Source organism: Lycium barbarum, chromosome 1, assembly GCF_019175385.1.
Source record: "Lycium barbarum isolate Lr01 chromosome 1, ASM1917538v2, whole genome shotgun sequence".
Classification (NCBI taxonomy): domain Eukaryota; kingdom Viridiplantae; phylum Streptophyta; class Magnoliopsida; order Solanales; family Solanaceae; genus Lycium; species Lycium barbarum.
In genome coordinates this window covers 124,649,529-124,667,855 of record NC_083337.1, presented here as the reverse complement: position 1 = coordinate 124,667,855, position 18,327 = coordinate 124,649,529, and the positions used below count along the sequence as shown (strand labels likewise).

General features: G+C 37.3%; 1 long non-coding RNA gene across 9 annotated transcripts; it reads left to right on the top strand.

The window, feature by feature from the left end:
* The first annotated feature begins 7,970 nt into the window (after positions 1-7,970).
* On the top strand, positions 7,971-18,033 carry LOC132637352 (uncharacterized). Of its 9 annotated transcripts, none has more exons than XR_009581545.1 (7): positions 7,972-8,564; positions 11,611-12,811; positions 12,976-13,003; positions 13,133-13,501; positions 13,851-13,886; positions 14,043-14,885; positions 15,630-15,901. It is a non-coding gene; the product is annotated as an uncharacterized LOC132637352 (long non-coding RNA). The 9 variants fall into 9 exon arrangements; XR_009581549.1 differs by lacking the exon at positions 13,851-13,886 and having other exon boundaries at positions 7,987-8,564; positions 13,133-13,236; positions 13,377-13,501; XR_009581546.1 differs by having other exon boundaries at positions 7,971-8,564; positions 13,851-14,885.
* The last annotated feature ends 294 nt before the right edge of the window (positions 18,034-18,327 follow it).

Sequence of the window (18,327 nt, the reverse complement as noted above, 5' to 3'; positions counted from 1 at the left end):
TTCAGAGATGCCTGTAAAGAGAAAGGCTATGGCAGCCCAAAAGGGCAAGACAGCGGCAGAAAAGCGGGCTGAAAGAGCACCGCCAACAGTTGTAGAGGAAAGTGAGTCCCAGAGTGCGGCTCAATCTCAGTCCTCAGTTCAGTACCTATATTAGAGGAGCGTGAGGGAGCCGCAGCCCCAGCTCCAGCACCTCTGGCTCCTCCACCGGATGCGCCAGGCCAAGATGTGAAAGAGGCCATATATGTGCTTACTCAATTGGTTGCTGCCCAGACTCAACGGCAAAGCACAGGGCAAGATGATAGGGCTGTTAGTGCAAGGGCCCGTGACTTCATTACCTTGAACCCTCCGGAATTCTTTGGATCAAAGCCGGAGGAGGACCCTCAAAATTTTATTGATGGTATGTTGAGGACACTTCGATTGATACATGCTTTGGACACCGAATCAGTGGAGTTAGAGTCATATAGATTGAGAGATGTCTCGAACCACTGGTACACGGTTTGGATGGCTTCACGGGGAGCCAATGCACCTCTCCCGGTATGGCAAGAGTTTGTTGATTCCTTTCTCCGACATTATATGCCTCCCGAAGTTCGGCGAGCTAGAGCCAATAAGTTCTTGAATTTGAGGCAGGGTAGCATGAGTGCTTTAGAGTATAGTCTCCGCTTCAATTCTTTGGCTAGGTATGCTTCGGCCATGGTAGAGAATATGGGTGACCGAGTGCACCGATTTGTGAAAGGCCTAGGGCCACATTTGATGGATATGTGCTTGACCGCGTCCCTTCAGGACAATATGGATATTGCACGCATTCAAGCCCATGCTTAGAACTTAGAAGAAAGCCTACAGCAGCAAAGAAGTGAACGCGAGCATGATAGGGGACATAACAAGAGGGCCAGATCTTCGGGTCCGATGAGTGAGTTCAGAGGTGGGCACAGACAACAGTTTTCTAGGCATTCAGGCTATTCTATGACTAGTGCATCTCCACGGTTTTAAGGCCAGAGATCTGATAGACCCACTAATTCCGGGCCGAGTCAGAACTTTTCGGGATCTCAGTTTAGAGGTGATTCGGGTCAGGCGAGGTCATACGTGCCACGATGTTCCTAGTGTGGGAAGTTACATTGGGGTCCATGACGACCGGGTTCAGATGTTTGCTATTCATGTGGTCGACCAGGCCATATTATGCGTGATTGCCCCTCATTTCATGGTAGAGGTAGGACCCAACTTTCAGGGTCGGTAGCTGGATCTTCAGCATCTGTACGCCCTATAGGGCCAGGTTCACATGCGCCATTCGGCCATGATAGAGGCAGAGGGAGAGTCCCCAGTTATAGCGGTCCTCAGCACCGTATTTATGCTTTGGCTGGACGCCAAGATCTTGAGTCTTCTCCTGATGTGGTCACAAGTATATTATCAGTATTTTCTCATGATGTATATGCTTTGATTGATCCAAGCTCCACATTTTCATATGTTACTCCGTATATTGCGGGTCGATTTAGAGTCGATTTAGAGTCGAACCGGAGTCGATCAAACGTTTTGAGGTGTCTACACCCGTTGGTGAATCGGTAATAGCTAGCCGAGTATATAGAAACTGCATAGTTGTGATTTGTGACCGTCGTACTATGATTGACTTGCATGAGTTAAAAATGGTAGACTTTGATGTCATTATGGGCATGGATTGGTTGGCTTCTTGCTATGCCAATGTTGATTGTAGAATGAAAATGGTTCGCTCTCAATTTCCGGGAGAACCAGTTTTAGAATGGAAAGGGAATACTGCGTCACCAAAAGGTAGGTTTATTTCCTATCTAAAGGCAAGGAAAATGATCACGAAAGGATGTATTTATCATCTAGTTCAGGTTCAAGATGTAGAAGCTGAATCGCCAACTCTTCAGTCGGTTCCCGTGGTGAATAAATTTCCGGATGTGTTCCCGGAAGAGCTTCCAGGCCTTCCTCCCGAGCAGGAGATTGATTTTGCTATTGATGTGCTGTCGGACACTAAGCTAATATCTATTCCTCCTTATAGAATGGCTCCCGCAGAATTGAAAGAGTTGAAGGAGCAATTGAAAGACTTGTTTGAGAAAGGCTTTATTAGTCCTAGTTCATCCCCGTGGGGAGCACCCGTATTGTTTGTCCGAAAGAAAGATGGCTCCTTGAGAATGTGCATTGACTATCGGCAATTGAATAAGGTGACGATTAAGAATAGATATCCTCTCCCGAGGATTGATGACTTATTTGATCAATTACAAGGCGCCAAATGGTTTTCAAAGATAGATTTGAGGTCCGGGTATCATCAAGTGAGAGTTTGGGAGAAAGATATCCCTAAGACAACTTTCAGAACAAGATATGGCCATTTTGAGTTCCGGGTAATGTCATTTGGGCTAACTAATGCACCGGCAGTATTTATGGATTTGATGAATAACGTGTTCAGGCCCTTCCTAGATCTGTTCGTGATTGTATTTATCGACCATATCTTGGTGTATTCTAGATCCAAGGCAGAACATGCGGATCATTTGCTTACTGTCCTTAGAATTCTTCAAACTTGGGAGTTGTTTGCAAAATTTTCTAAGTGTGAGTTCTGGTTGAACTCAGTAACATTTCTGGGACACATTGTTGCAGCCGATGGTATTCGGGTAGATAGCCAAAAGATTGAGGCCGTGAAGACTTGGCCAAGGCCCACAACCCCTACGGAGGTTCATAGCTTTCTGGGCTTAGCAGGTTATTACAAGATATTTGTTGAGGGTTTTTCTTCCATTTCTGCACCGCTCACAAAGTTGACCCAGAAATCAGCGAAGTTTCAATGGACAGATGCTTGTGAACGTATCTTCCAAGAGGTAAAGGGTAGATTGACTTCTGCCCCAGTCCTGACACTTCCAGAGGGATTGGAAGGGTATGTTGTTTATTGCGATGCTTCAGGCATTGGCTTGGGTTGTGTGTTGATGCAACATGGTAAAGTGATTGCGTACGCTTCAAGGCAATTACGAAAACATGAGAAAAATTATCCAACCCATGATCTAGAATTGGCTGTGGTGGTTCATGCATTAAAGATATGGAGACATTATTTATATGGTGTCCATGTGGATATCTATACCGATCACAAGAGTCTTCAGTATATCTTCAAGCAGAAAGAGTTGAATTTGCGGCAACGACGATGGTTAAAATTGCTAAAAGATTACGATGTTGATATCCTATATCACCCCGGAAAGGCAAATGCTGTGGCTGATGCTCTTAGCCGCAGATCTATTGGAAGTTTGTATGATTTACGACAAGAGAAGAGAGAAATGACTCGTGAGCTCCAGCAGTTAGCCAGCTTAGGAGTTCGAGTAGTGGACTCAGGAAGCAGGGGAACTACCATTAAAAATTCAGTAGTCTCGTCGCTAGTAGCAGAAGTGAAAGAGTGACAATACGAAGATCCCATGCTAATGCATTACAGTGATACACTCCCTCAGAAAGAGGAGTCATCGTTTCATATTTCAGGAGACAGAGTTCTACAAAGCCAAGGCAGATTATGTGTTCCCGATGTGGCAGGTTTACGCCACCAAATATTGAGAGAAGCTCATTGTTCCCGTTATTCTGTTCACCCTGGAGAGACGAAAATGTACCATGATCTTAAATCTATATATCGGTGGAATGGGATGAAGAAAGATGTAGCATAATTCGTAGCTAAATGTCCCAACTGTCAACAAGTGAAAATCGAACACCAAAAGCCCGGCAGATTGTTGCAAGCTATATAAATTCCAACTTGGAAGTGGGAAATGATTAACATGGACTTCATTACAGGCTTACCCCGTTCTCGACGTAAGTATAATTATATATGGGTGATTGTGGATAGACTCACAAAGTTAGCTCATTTCTTACCTGTCAGAACGACGTATGTGGCGGAAGATTATGCAAAGCTTTATGTTAAAGAGATAGTGCGACTTCATAGTGTCCCAACATCTATTATCTCTGATAGAGGGACTCAATTTACAGCTAATTTTTGGAAGCCTTTCCAAGAGGGTTTAGGGACCCAAGTGAACCTTAGCACGGCATTTCACCCGCAGACTGATGGACAAGCTGAACGTACCATTCAGACTCGTGAAGATATGTTGCGGGCATGTATGTTAGATTTTAGAGGTAACTGGGATGATCACTTACCACTCATTGAATTTTCTTATAACAATAGTTATCATTCTAGCATTCAAATGGCACCGTATGAAGCGTTATATGGGCGAAAGTTTAGATCCCCAATTTGGTGGTTTGAAACAGGAGAGGCTAAATTGATAGGGCCAGATTTGGTCCAACAAGCCATAGAGAAAGTCAAGCTCATACAAGATTGGTTATTAGCAGCCCAAAGTCGTCAAAAGTCCTATGCGGATAATCGTAGAAGAGACTTAGAGTTCCAAGTTAAAGATTGGGTATTCTTGAAAGTGTCGCCAATGAAGGGCGTTATGAGATTTGGCAAAAAGGGGAAGCTTAGTCCCCGATATATTGGGCCTTATGAGATTGTACGCAAAGTAGGCAAAGTGGCTTATGAATTAGATCTACCTCCGGATTTGGAGTCATTCCATCCAGTTTTCCATGTCTGGATGCTTCGAAAATGCGTTGGAGATCCTACCAGGATCGTGCCAATAGGTGATGTATAAGTGACAGAGAAGATGACTTATAAAGAGGTACCCATTGCCATACTAGATAGGCAAGTACGGAGGCTTAGAAACAAAGAAGTGGCCTCAGTTAAGGTTTTATGGAGAAGCAATAAATGAGATTAAATGACATGGGAAGCGGAAGAAACCATGCGATCCAAGTACCCGCACTTATTTCAACCCCCGGAAGAGGGCCAAGATGAGACATCAAGATCATAAGGTATGTATGTTTTCTTTTTATGCTTTTTGGTCGTGTGTGGCCAAATTTTATTGCTATTATGTTGTGGCCCTGTGAGGCATTTTTATTATGGGTTGTTGTGACAAGATGGTAGTGCCATATTATAGGGGAAACTCTGGCGAAATTTTTATAGAATCTCTGAGGACTTAACATTCGAGGACGAATGTTCTTAAGGGGGGAAGAATGTTACACCTCGGAACATTAGGTTGCTGAGGGGTGAATGGACTAACATAAGTTAAGGTGTACATGATGTCCGTACAAGTAAGAAGGGATGCTTAATGATTCTAATTAAGATTCCAAAGAAGTTAGAGGCAAAGGAGAAAAGTTTGTCAAATAAAAACTTCACTTCAGTTCTGCGAAAGGGGGGTTCGACGGTCGTTCTTTGTACCGTCGGACGGGCCGATGATTCATCGATTATGCCGTAGAATCAGACCATTCGACGATCAGATCGACGCTCCGTCGATCGGTTCGACGGACCGTCCTTCTCACCGTAGAATGAAAGGAAATGAAAGGTTTCTCATTGGAAATTTAACGACTTCGACGATTAGATCGATGCTCCGTCGATCGTACCGTAGAACTGGTCGGGACAGATTTGGTTCATTAAATAAGAGATCTAAGTTTCATTTCATTTCATTTCCATATCACATCCCTTCTCTCTAAAACATCTCTCTACATTTATTCCACAATAATTCAAGAGGTATTAGTGATCAACAACACAAATTAAGTGAATCAAGTGTAAGAAAACCCATTAAAGATCATTCAAGTCAAGAAATCTCATTGGAGATGAACTAGGGTTATGCTCAAGTGAAGTATTACCACCCAAGTCTTGTTCCTACAACATCTAAGGTAAGATTTATGATATTTCTATGTTGTTTAAGGTATTTGAAAGTTGAAATACTTGGATTGTAGAAGGATATGGAAAAATGGGTCATGAATGTGGACTAGTGCCATTTTGAGTAATAGCTTGAATTGAGTCATGATTCTTGATGTGTTGTGCTATAAATAGGTTATAAATGATGTTGAGAACATGGGATAGGCAATGTATGTGAATGAACGTAGTCGTGTGTTATGACCATGGATATGGGTGATTGAAAGTAAATTGAGAAATGTGGGTAATGTGGATGAATAATGACTATTGTTATAGTACTTTGAATGTATTATTGACGTTTTAGGAGTTGATATACGCTATGGAGGAATGTCGTATAAATAAAGGAGATGCTGTCCGATTTTCTCTAGTTTTATTCATTCATGCTAGTTATCGATTTCTAATGATAATATATGACTTTAATGAAGGTAGAAACGCTAGCATTGGAGGAGAACGCGCAAGTGTAGAATAGTTGAACGGAAAGGTATGTAAGGCTAACCCTTCTTTCATAAGGCATGGTTCTTTGGCCAAACATCTAAATATTCTATAAGACTATGATGTCCTTCAAATGATTCGATCTTCCGAGCTAGTAAGCTCACGATTCTTGATATGCTACGATTGTACTAAGTTCCTCATAGGACAAGTAGGCCTATAAAGATAGATGAGATGAATGACGATAATAGTGATAATGATATTGATGATGACTACAATGGTAATAGCAATGATGATGATTATAGTGATGTTAATAATAAAGATACTTATGAGCTATTATGTATATGTATCTATGTATGACGATTATGGAACCCCGAGCTTATAAGGCCAGGTAGAGTAAGTATGTATATGATTATGTAATGCGCGCACACCTCTGCAGATGGTACGGATAACCCTGATGCCTTGGTAGGGCCAGGTAGATGTAACCCTGAAGCCTTGGTAGGGCCAAGTATGTGTACCCTTGAGCCTTGGTTGGCCAAGTATGTATGAAACACCGAACCTTCGTGGTCGGGCATGCTATGTAAATGCTATGTATATGATATGATGATGTATATGATATAGATATGAGAATGAATGCGAATATGATATGACCACGAATAAGAATATGTACATGATGTGAATGTGAATAAGGACATGTAATTGGGTACGGATACGAATATGGATACGGATATGGAGGTATGTACACAAATACGCATTTGAATTGGAAAGTCCCTATGAAAGGCAAGTAAGTGCTTATGACGATGATATTACTCTCTCCCATCCTATGCTATTTCCTATGTTGTATATTATGCTTCTATGTTGATATTGATCATGATTTACATACTCAGTACATTCTTCGTACTGACGTCCTTTTGTTCGTGGACGTTGCGTCATGCCCGCAGGTGCACAGGGAGACAGATTTGATCCATAGCCACATTCTCAGGGACTATATAGCAGAGCTCCATTTCATTCGGAGCTATAACTTTTGGGTACTTATTCTTTTGTGTACATAATTATGGGCATAGCGAGGTCCTGTCCCGCCTATATGATATGTTATACTCTCCTTAGAGGCTCGTGGACATGTGTATATGGCTAGATATGTTTGGCCTTGTCGGCCTATATTTTGTACATCGTTTTGTTGGCCTTGTCGGCTTATGTACATTGATATGACATAGATGCCAATGTTGATATAAAGGTGTTGTTGTCCAATGGGACTAGCATGACGGATGAATAGAAATATATGTTTAATTATGTGGCTCACCTAGATGTAGGTGTAAATGTAAGCCAAGGGGTGCCCGGGTGGGCTAGCACCGGTGCCCGTCGCGGCCCCCTAGTCGGGTCGTGACAGGCAAGAATATTCTTGAGAGGTAAGTCTCATCCATCACTTTCAATCATTACATAGCATCTTCATGATTATCATCCCTTTTATGGGTCTTCAATGGTGAATTAGTAATAATAACCCTAAAATCTAATAGACCTTCTATAATTGATGGGCTATGATTGTTACCACTTATTTATCATCTAATTTCTTGGGTTAACTCCTCCTAATCATGAATTGAACCTTTAGAGCCATGAATTAAGCGAATTGAGACTTAGGCTTTTATAAAAATGGTAGCTTGGCCATGGAAACTGCTTGTAATTAATCTGTTGATTAAATATTGTTATAGATTGATAATTAGTGGTTACTAAGGCCCTTGTTAGGTTATGTTACACCTAAAAATCATTCACCCATTGAAATGGGGCCAAATGGGAAGGGTGTTCTTGAATTGATTTTTTGACTAGAGTATATATTACTACAAGAAATTTGACTTTTAACGACCAACTCTTAACGAAGGGATATGAATCTGGTCGTTAATGGTGTATTTACAGCGACACAATTTTCTTCCGATCATTAAAAGCCAATTTTTAGTTTAATACTAGCGAGAGGACAATATCCAGACATTAAAAAGCTTAACACCCGGTTGTTACTAATCAAGAAAAGGCGCGATATGTTTCCCTCTTTATTTTCACACCCACGTCTCCACCCACCCCCTCCAAAATAAAATAGGGAGATACACTCACCACTTCTCTAGAGTTCCCAGATCTAGATACACTTAGCAGTAACTGCCTCTACAAGTAAACTCAAATTCCTTCCAACTTTCAGAGAACACCGAGAGAGACGAAACGATCTCTCAGTTTAATCTACTAATCTCTCTTCAATCCTTTAACCATGGTGCTTGAGGTCAGCATATTGCTCTTGGAATTTCAATTTCAGTTCTATGATTACAATGATCTGGCATCGATAATTCGGAGTGGGGAATGGGTGCAAAACGGTGATTACTCGTTCAATAGGTTCCAAGCTCTAGCAGATGCTGTTAATCTTATTTGTGGTGCCAAAACCTAGGTATTCAATTTTGTTTTAAAGTTTTACTCTTTCTAGGGTTTGCAATATGTTTGGGTGGTCTCTATCTTTTAGGAAAAAAAAATAGTTGGGCTATATTTTAATGATTTTTGTTTGAGCCAGTCTAATCCCGATGCTACAGTTGGAATTTTGACCACGGCCGGTAAAAGGGTTTGAGGTTTGGTAGTTTTGGTCATTCCGACTAGCGATCTTGGAAATATCTTAGCTTCTATGCACGATAAGCTCCGTTCCATGCTTTTATATTTTTTCTGATAATTTCAGGTTAGTGTGTTGTTTTTTGTTTTGTTTTGTTTTGTCTGTTGTTCTCTCTTTTATGTTGGTTGTTGGAGTAAATATCTTAAAAGGTCACTCAACTTTGAAAAATTATTTGGCAAAATCATTAAACTTTGTTACATATCAATAAAATCATTCAACTTTGGCCTTTACTCTTATAAAATCACTTAACTAAATATGTCATCAAAAAATATGACATGACAATATTAATTAATTTTTTTATGCCATGTAGACATGGACCCCACAAATTTTAAAAAATCATATTTTAATACCTCAACATCCACCCACCAACCCTTCATTTAAAACTCATTTTCTTTGTTGTTTCTGCCTTATTTTTATGTGTGCTCTTATTCTTTTTCTTGAAATTATTTTCTTATTTATTTATTGCACTGTCCTTCTTTTTAGCTTCTATAATCCTTCTTTGCGTCTCTATTTTCTTATGTTTCTACTTTGTTTACATATATCTATTTAACATATAAGACTTACTCATACAAGATATTTATACCAAATCAATATATATAGATTTTATTATAATTAAGAAATAAATAAAATAAAATTACATATTAATTAATCATAATTAAAGAATATATATATATATATATATATATATATATATATATATAGAAACACGTGAATGTTATTATTGGTCTGGCTGAAAGGAAGAGGCCGCATAGGACCGGTTGGACCCTTTCCTTTTGTAAGCAACAACAAATTTTTTTTTCAGCAAAAAAAAAAACAGCAATTTGTTTTGGTCAATATACGTTGGAACTAAGGTTAAAAAATCAATCCGTTGGCATTAGTGTTTTCAATGAGTCAATTGAAATTTAACAACTTAGCTCTCACGTAAAGTGTCTAAAGTAGTAGATTAATTTGTATACATTAAATTTTAGAAAAAAACTGAAATGTATATCCAAAATTAAAATATGAGTTTATTTTATTTTCTTTTATTTGTGGAGTCCATGTCTACATGGTATAAAAAAATTGATTAATATTTCCATGTCAAATTTCTTTGATGACACATTTAGTTGAGTGATTTTATGAGAGTAAAGGCCAAAGTTGAGTGATTTTATTGATATGTAGCAAAGTTTAGTGATTTTGCCACATAATTACTCAAAGTTGAGTGACCTTTTGAGATATTTACTCTTGGTTGTTGCTTATTGTTGTGTATTCTCCTATGTTTTGCTAATTGCTCAGGTTTTTCCTTTGGCTTGGTTCATTTTGTGCATTTCATGTTGTTCTCTACAAGAAGAAAATACATGATACATCCTCTAATTCAGACTTTTGGTACTATTCTTACTGAAATCTTTGCTATAAAATTTAAGCTATTTCTTATGGTTGGGTCCAAAGTTATTTGGGGATTCTTTTATGTGATGTCATCATATGGTCTTTCTTATGGGATACCACTGCAATGTTGTTCTTGAGTTTAGCTCTTTAAAACATAAAGAATGTGTCTTTCTTGAATTTCTCCTTTTGGTTGATATATATCATGTCTTGAAATGCACTAACATCGAAAAGAATAGAATGAATATGATGGTGATTCTAAGCAAGATATAGTTGCTTTAGAATCCATGGGCATATTCATTGCATAGACCCTTCTAAATTTCAGAGCTTCCTGAAAATAGATGCTTGAATTATATTGTTAAAAATATTTAATCTATTTTAAATTATGTTATACTCTTAAACCTTAAATAAAATTATTCCATTTTAGTAAACTATGAGGAAAAGAAAAGAATTATATGTTGAGAAATCATCTACCACTTCTTAAGTGCAAAGTAATTTTTGATAGATGAACTTATGTCTTGATGCATTAGTCACAACCGCTGAATCTGCCTTCTACTGTCGCTTTTATTTGTGTGTTTGGGTGTAATAGTGTATGAGTAATTCCCTCAACTTTGGGGAGTGGGGATTAATCCCATGATAGAAAATTTTTAAGTCATCCTTTGTTTCATGTGTACCTCACTATCTTGCTTTCTCTCAAAGGATTCAGAAATGATGTTGGTAGATTTGATTCCTTCTGATTCATATTCTTCCAAACTATTTCAAATATATATATATATATATATATATATATATATATATATATATATATTCTTCCACCCCACCCCTCCCTTTTAGTGTTTTAGTTTGATTGCTCTGTTAAAGCTTTGATTTATCGGTTATTTCAAACCAAACAGATCCAGAAATATTATTGCGAGAAACACCAACAGAAAATTGAAATGTGAAAACATTTGATCTATAAGTTCTTAACTCGACCAAGTCTTGAATCCACTAATTTATCTAGGCATTATTTGGCTTTTGTGAAGGAAAAATCACAAGGTTTTACAACCCTTGTGGATATTTTTCTGCGATTTCACTTAATAATCGGTGGCATGGGAGGGACTAGCTCACAATCTGTGAAAAGAAAATTGTTACGTAGAAATATTGGTGTGTGTGTGACCAAAAAAAATTGGAGCATCAGTGGTAACGACTACTATAAGCTAGCTATTTCTTAACTTTTTCTTCCATTTTGGTGTAGTTTTAAGTTTGTATTGATAGTTGATAACATATCATACAAAGGTGAGCAGTATAAGCCCTCCTTCGACCTAGGAAATAGAGCAACTTTAGAAAGTAGGACTTTGTCTTGAAGCTACGGCTGGGAAGGTATCCATTGAGCTGAGACGTGCTAAGTTCTTTTTTTTTTTTTAAAGGGTTGAGACTTAATTTTTCTTGAAATTATTTTTTGATATTACGGCCTACTATTTATTTATACATACAGGTGTCCTCTGCTTGACAGTTCAACTGCATTTGATTTACAAGAAGCTAGAGAAAATACTATCAATTCTTGACAACATCTGGATAATTGATTCTGGGACACACACACTATTGCTTAGTGTTGCAGTAACCAATAAACAGGTGGTAAGGTTTGAAGTGTCTTTGATGTACTCTATCATGATAAAAGGTAAGATCGTCTAACTTTGAAGTTAATGTTGGCTTTAGTACTCATGAATTCTTGACTGAACTAACCAACAATGTAAGTTATACTTTTATGGTAAAACATCACACTCAGCTCTTCATATATCTTTCTTGTTAACTGTGAATGTACGACTTTATCATGTCTTTTCTTTTAATATGGATTTTTTTCCTATATTTAGTGCAGCTTTGGGAGTCAAAGGGAAGGAATAGAACATAAAATGATAATATAATACATAGTTGTAAAACGAGAAGCATAATAGAAATTACAAGCAAGTAACAGTTTATGAAGCTATCGTTATTCTTTTGGTCTTTTTTTTTTTAATATTTTTTTATTGACTATTATTAGAGTTATTATAGAGATTTTTTAGCGTAAACTCTCTGGACCAAGAAAATATAAGGTTTCGATAGGATTTTATAATCAGTAATAAAGAAAAATAGAGTGGATAGTGTAAACTCTCTGCACCGACAAAATTGAAAATCTCGATAGGATTTTTTAATCAGTGACAAAGAAAAAATGTTTGGAGATCCAAATTCATTATGCTATTTGAAGAATGAATAAGCAGTTTCTAACTTTGGCCTTGCTCTGCATATTCATAAAAATAATGGTTCCGTAGTGATTATACTATGATTTGTTTGAGGTGATTTCTGACTTCAAAATGGTTGTGGTTTAAAAGATGGGTACAGCTGAAGCTTTGCATCAGCTAAACTTTTTTATCTGCTAAATACATGTGCATCAGCGAAGCTTTTTTATCTGTAATCAATTTCAATAGGTATTGGCTTGATGTATATTTTTGGCACCATTTGTAATCTTTCAGCTGCCTCTGCTCTTTTTTCCCAAAAATGTACTCAAATTCTTTTCTTTTTTGTCTCTCTGAACTCTATAGGTTCATTGATAGGGAAGTCATCACTTGATGCGCATTCACTATTAAAATGGACAGATACACAAACATGTGCCAAGTGGTGAAACTTTGAGCATGATTTCAACTTTGGAATAAGGATAGCAGGTCCACATACTTTCCGAATTATTGATATACTTTCCAGATTATTGAAATGGATATACTTTCTAGATGATTGATTGTTGTAACTTATTTGACACGTACCTGCAATATGTTTTCCCCTGGAATTTTGGCGCACTACTTTTCTTGATTTTCCTGAACTGTTTTTGTAGGGTGCAGGCGTGTTTTAAAGAGTAATAGGTAAGTCCGGCACAAAATTTAATTTGATTTGGGACCTGAAATGAGTGTCCTGAACCAGCAGTTGCTGTTAAATGAAGTTTCTGTTCATTTCATCTCTACTTTTGGTTTTACCCCACCTCTCAATTTCAGGATTTAGAGAATTCGGAAGATGATTATGAAGCATAGATAATAGATGATCACCAAGGACTCAGGGTGTTTCTCTGTGCATTCATCTTCTTCAATTTTTTCTTCGGGTTTCGTTATCGCGCTCTCTGTCTTTTTCCTTTCTTATGCTTTTTTTCTTTTGCATTTACTACTAAATTCAAGAACACAACAGCTAATAATTTTGTGTTTGTTGATTATGATTTTTGGATATTTTTCTTACTATTTGCAGTAGCCCAATTGTATGTATATGGATTGTTCGCTGCCTCTCCATGGCCTTACTTTACATTCCGAGAAAGTCACCATAGGTCCATCAAAAATCTATGTTTGCAACTGAAGAAACTCCAATCATGCATGGTATGTAGACAAGTGTTTCCTCAAATCATCTCACCTAATTCTGTCTGTTAAGTATATAAGTTCAATCTACTCTCAATGGGGATAGAGGGGATCAGTTTGAACAATTTATTTTAACTGGTAGCATTTTCTTTTTTTGATAAAGATTGGCTGGTAACATATTTACATTGTATGATATCTAGGAGGTTGTACATAATGAAAACATAACATTTTTAGTGTCATACAACTGCATGTGAAGCAGTACAATGGAAATACTACTGTGGACTGTGGTCCGTATAGTGCAAATAAATGCACTGCTATAGTGTATGATCATTACTTCAAACCCATAAATTCTGCTTTCATGCTGCTTTAGGTCATGGATGGGTTAATTTAAATGCCATTTGAGAAGGTAAAAGTTTGATCCCTCTCCAAAGATTAATTTTTCTTCTTCCAATCTTTCACTTAATGTTTTGCATCCTTTTTGGTAAATGTGTTGGGGTCTTGTGTTTCTTCTTTAAGAGTTTATTCTTTGCTATTACGTATGCTATACTTGATTCTTTTACAGCTCAAGAATTTGGAGCATGAAGAATCTATCGTTCAAGAAAGTAAGGAGCAAGTTCAAGTACAAGATGACTTTTATTTTATAAGGAGTGGTTTAAAGACGATATCTTATGTATATATGCTACAATTTTATCTTTTTAGGAGTTGATAAAGATGATATTACACAACTTGGATGGTATACCTTTATTTAGTTCTTTGTATTAAAAATGAAATTTTATATGGATACTAACATTTAGTATATTTTCAGATGTGTTTGTGCATGAAATTATTATTGTTATTTAGTTGTATGAGTTTGTGTACAATAGTGAATGAAAATGTGGTATTTGCAACTCTTTTACGATTGCTTATCAAATATTGAAATAACCAATGACGGGAAATTTGGCCATTAAAAGTATTAGTATTGAATATAACATACAATTAATGAAAGGAACTCCGGTCATTAAAAGTACTTGTATTGATGAATTAGTTGTTGTCGTTTGAAGATTTAACGGCCGGATGACATATTAGCGAAGGGAAAATCCGGTAGCTAAAAAGCAAGTATGACGACCGGAATTTATGTCGCCGTTAACTGTTCTTTAACGACTGGATTGAAATTCAGTTGTTAACATTTAATGACGGGGCTTTTAACGACCGGTGACGACCGAATTTTCCCCGGTTGTTATTGACTTTTAGTGATCGGATATAGACTTTCAATGACTGAATTTTCCCTCGCTAAAGACCTTTTTTCTTGTAGTGGTAATTATGACTCATTGATCATTCTAATTCCTAGACTTTAAGCGTTCTGAGGCGTTACGGAAGGGAAAAGCTGTACCGGAGTGATTTCCATTGTTCCAGCTCTACGTTTGAGGTAGGTTACGGTCTACTTGAGTTACACTTTGATTAGTTGATTGTATGTGTTGGGAATTTAGTAAGAGAAAGCATGTATAGTCTTCATGCATGATGTGTGTGTGTGGTTGAACTCCTATTTGAAATACATTGAGCGACGGTGTGGGCTTTGTGCCACTATTCATTGTGTTAAACCTAAAGTTTGATATTGTTGTGATAGGAAGTTAATATGATCATCTCGGTGAAATTGTAATACAAAATGATGATTGAGCATTGATAACAAGAGGATAAGAAATGCTACGGTATATATATACGTGAAAAGGCATAAATGTGACCTAGATTATGGGCTCGTGGTCCGAGGTTCTTTCCGGAAACAAGTGGTACATGAAGTGGACCGCGTCTGAGGTTCTTTCCGAAGCGGAGGATTTATGGCTCGGGTCCGATGAGCATCCGGAACGAGTGGTACATGGACACCGTGGGTCCCCTGCAGGTCATGACTACTGAGCAATGACATCAGTTATCATGTGTGTACAGTGAGTATATGGTTATTGTTGGTAGACTTGTTCGTGTTTGTTGTTTCCGTTGACTTGATTCGTGAATATCCTTGGTTGACTTGTTGTTGGGTTGTTGATTCATGTTGTTTGCTGGCTTGTTTATTTTATTGATTTTATGATATATGCATGATACTAATCTTAGTCAACCTATGATATCTACCGGTACATCGTGTTTTTACTGATACTACCTTGCTGCATTCTTTTGAGTGCAGATTGTGATCCAGAGACTGCTACCCGTCCTCATATCTAGGTTGAGGCCGTTGCTGATAGATTTAGGGTGAGCTTCTATCCATGTTAGGTAGCCCGAAGAGCTTCTTTTATGATGTCTATTTCTACTCCAGACATTATGGTTATTTGTTAGACTGATTTCATTCCTTAGACATGTTTAGATTAGAGTCCTTGTACGGTGACTTTCAGATTTTGGGGATTTGTAATAGTTAGGACTTCCGCATTTACTTCATTGCTTTATGGCATGGCTTAATTTGATTATGTTGTGCTTGAATGAGTAATAACTGATTGAATTTGCTAATATAAAAACGGACTCGAATGAATAGATGACTTATGTGTTGGTTCGCCCACTAGGAGTTAGTGTGGATGCCAGTCATGGCGGATTGGATTGTGACAAAACTGAACAAGTCACCGTATGATTTGAAGCAGGCAAGTAGGCAATGGTATACAAAATTGACTGAGGCCCTATATTCTAGAGGTTATAGTCACTCTCTGAATAACTATTCTTTGTTCCACAAGAAGAGGGGTAATTCAATGATCTTTGTTGTTGTATATGTGATGATGTTATCATTACTAGTACTGACCATATTGAGATCAGTCAGCTGAAAACATTTCTTCATGACAGTTCAAAATCAAAGATCTGAGAATATTACATTACTTCTTGGGATTGGAGATACTCTACAAACAGGGGCGGATCTACATGTAAGTGAGGGTGTTCACCCGAACACCCTCGGCAAAAAATTACAGTGTATATATAGGGTAAATTTTCTGTATTTATGTGCATATTTTAACTTTTGAACACCCTCAGCAAAAAATTACAGTGTATATTTAGTTTTTTTTTTTCCGAACACCCTAAATGAAAATCCTGGATCCGCCACTGTCTACAAAGATGATGGGGTCATCATTTCTCAAAGAAAATTTATCCTTGATCTGTCAAAAGAATTCAATTGTATGGGATATAGCATTCTTGCATCTCCCCTTGATCCTAATGTTAAGCTCAAGGCTAATGAAGGGGTTTAAACCAGTGTTTTAAAAGGCGGGGGCGTAAGGCGAGGCGTTTTACATATGCCTCAGCGAGGCGTAAGCCTCGAGGCACGGGGCGTAAGCCCCATCAGTATTTAATTTTTACTATTTCATAAAATAATATAATTACAATAAATACTTTTAAATAGGTAAAATTACATAAAAAATAAAAGAAAAATGTAAATAAATGATATATATATATATATATATATATCAAAGCAATCCATTATACGCCACTTACAGCTTGTAATTATATATAACATAATTTTACAAGTATAAACAATACAATGAAATAAAAGCTATTATGAAATGCAAATCAACTATAACATCTTAACTTTCAAACAATGAAAAAATCACAATTTCGTAAAACAATATTGCTATCATCTTATTCATTTTATCTCAGTGTTATAATTAAAACGTAACTCCTTCGTGAATAAAAATAAATTTATTTTCAAATAGCGAAATAATGAAATATGATAATTTTGATACATAGGACAAAAGACAAATGACAAGTAAAAATGTACAATTCGGTTATGTATTTTTAAAAGAAATATAAAGTGATATTCACCCTCACGATGTTCTCAAATGTATGCAATACTACGATTTGTTATTTGAGTTACACCCAATGTTCTTATTTATATAGATGAAAAAACTATTAAGTATCATTCATTTGTTAAAGAATTATAAGGGTCAACGATTCTAATTAAGGAATTTAACATATAATTTGTGTAAGAACTGTTAGGCGAGTCCCGAGCGTTGGGCGTTAGGCGTGTTTAGGGCGTATAGTCGGGCGCTTTGAGGCGTAAGCCTCACAGGAACTAAGCCTCGCGCGTGAGCCTCGGGGTGTTTTGCCAGTGCCCCGCCCCAGGGCGAGCCCCGAGGTGAGCCCTGAAACTGTCTTTTAAAACACTGGTTTAAACTAGAGGATCCTACATATTATAGAAAATTAGTTGGAAAATTGAATTTCCTCACCAATGCCAGACTAGATATAGCATATGGAGTTCAGCATTTGAGTCAATTTATGCAGGAAGCCAAAGAACCACATCTTAAAGCCGCATTTCATCTACTGAGATATCTGAAAGGTGATCCCGCTCTGGAATTTTCATGTCCAAAGATTCAAACTGCACCAGCAGAGCCTATGGTGACTCTAACTGGACATCTTGTTCTGATTCTAGAAGATCTGTTAGTGGTTATCTGGTTCTATTAGGGAATAGTCCAAAAAGCAAGAGACTGTTTCCTTATCATCAGCAAAGGCAAAGTGCGATCCCTAAGGAAGGTGGCTAGTGAACTAGTGTGGCTCAACGGATTGTTCCAAGAATTAACTGTTTCGTTTTCCATCCCCATCTCAGTTTTGAAATATTAGTGTTAAAAGGACCGAAAAAAGTGAGAAAAACTGTTTTCTTTTTGTGCGTAGAATGACTAGACTGCAAGATTATTTTTTTCCCTAAAAAATAGAAGACAAAGTTAGTAAAGATCATTTCTCACATACTAACAAGCAGTAAAAAAACAACTTCCAAGAGACCTGTTGGACTAGAAAAATTACTAAATCTACTCAAAGTACCGCCTATTGGAAAGACAACAAACAATATATTAAGGAAAGACTTGATACGGATGATCAAATGGGTAGTTAAATAGCTTAAGTTAAACATAATATAGTTG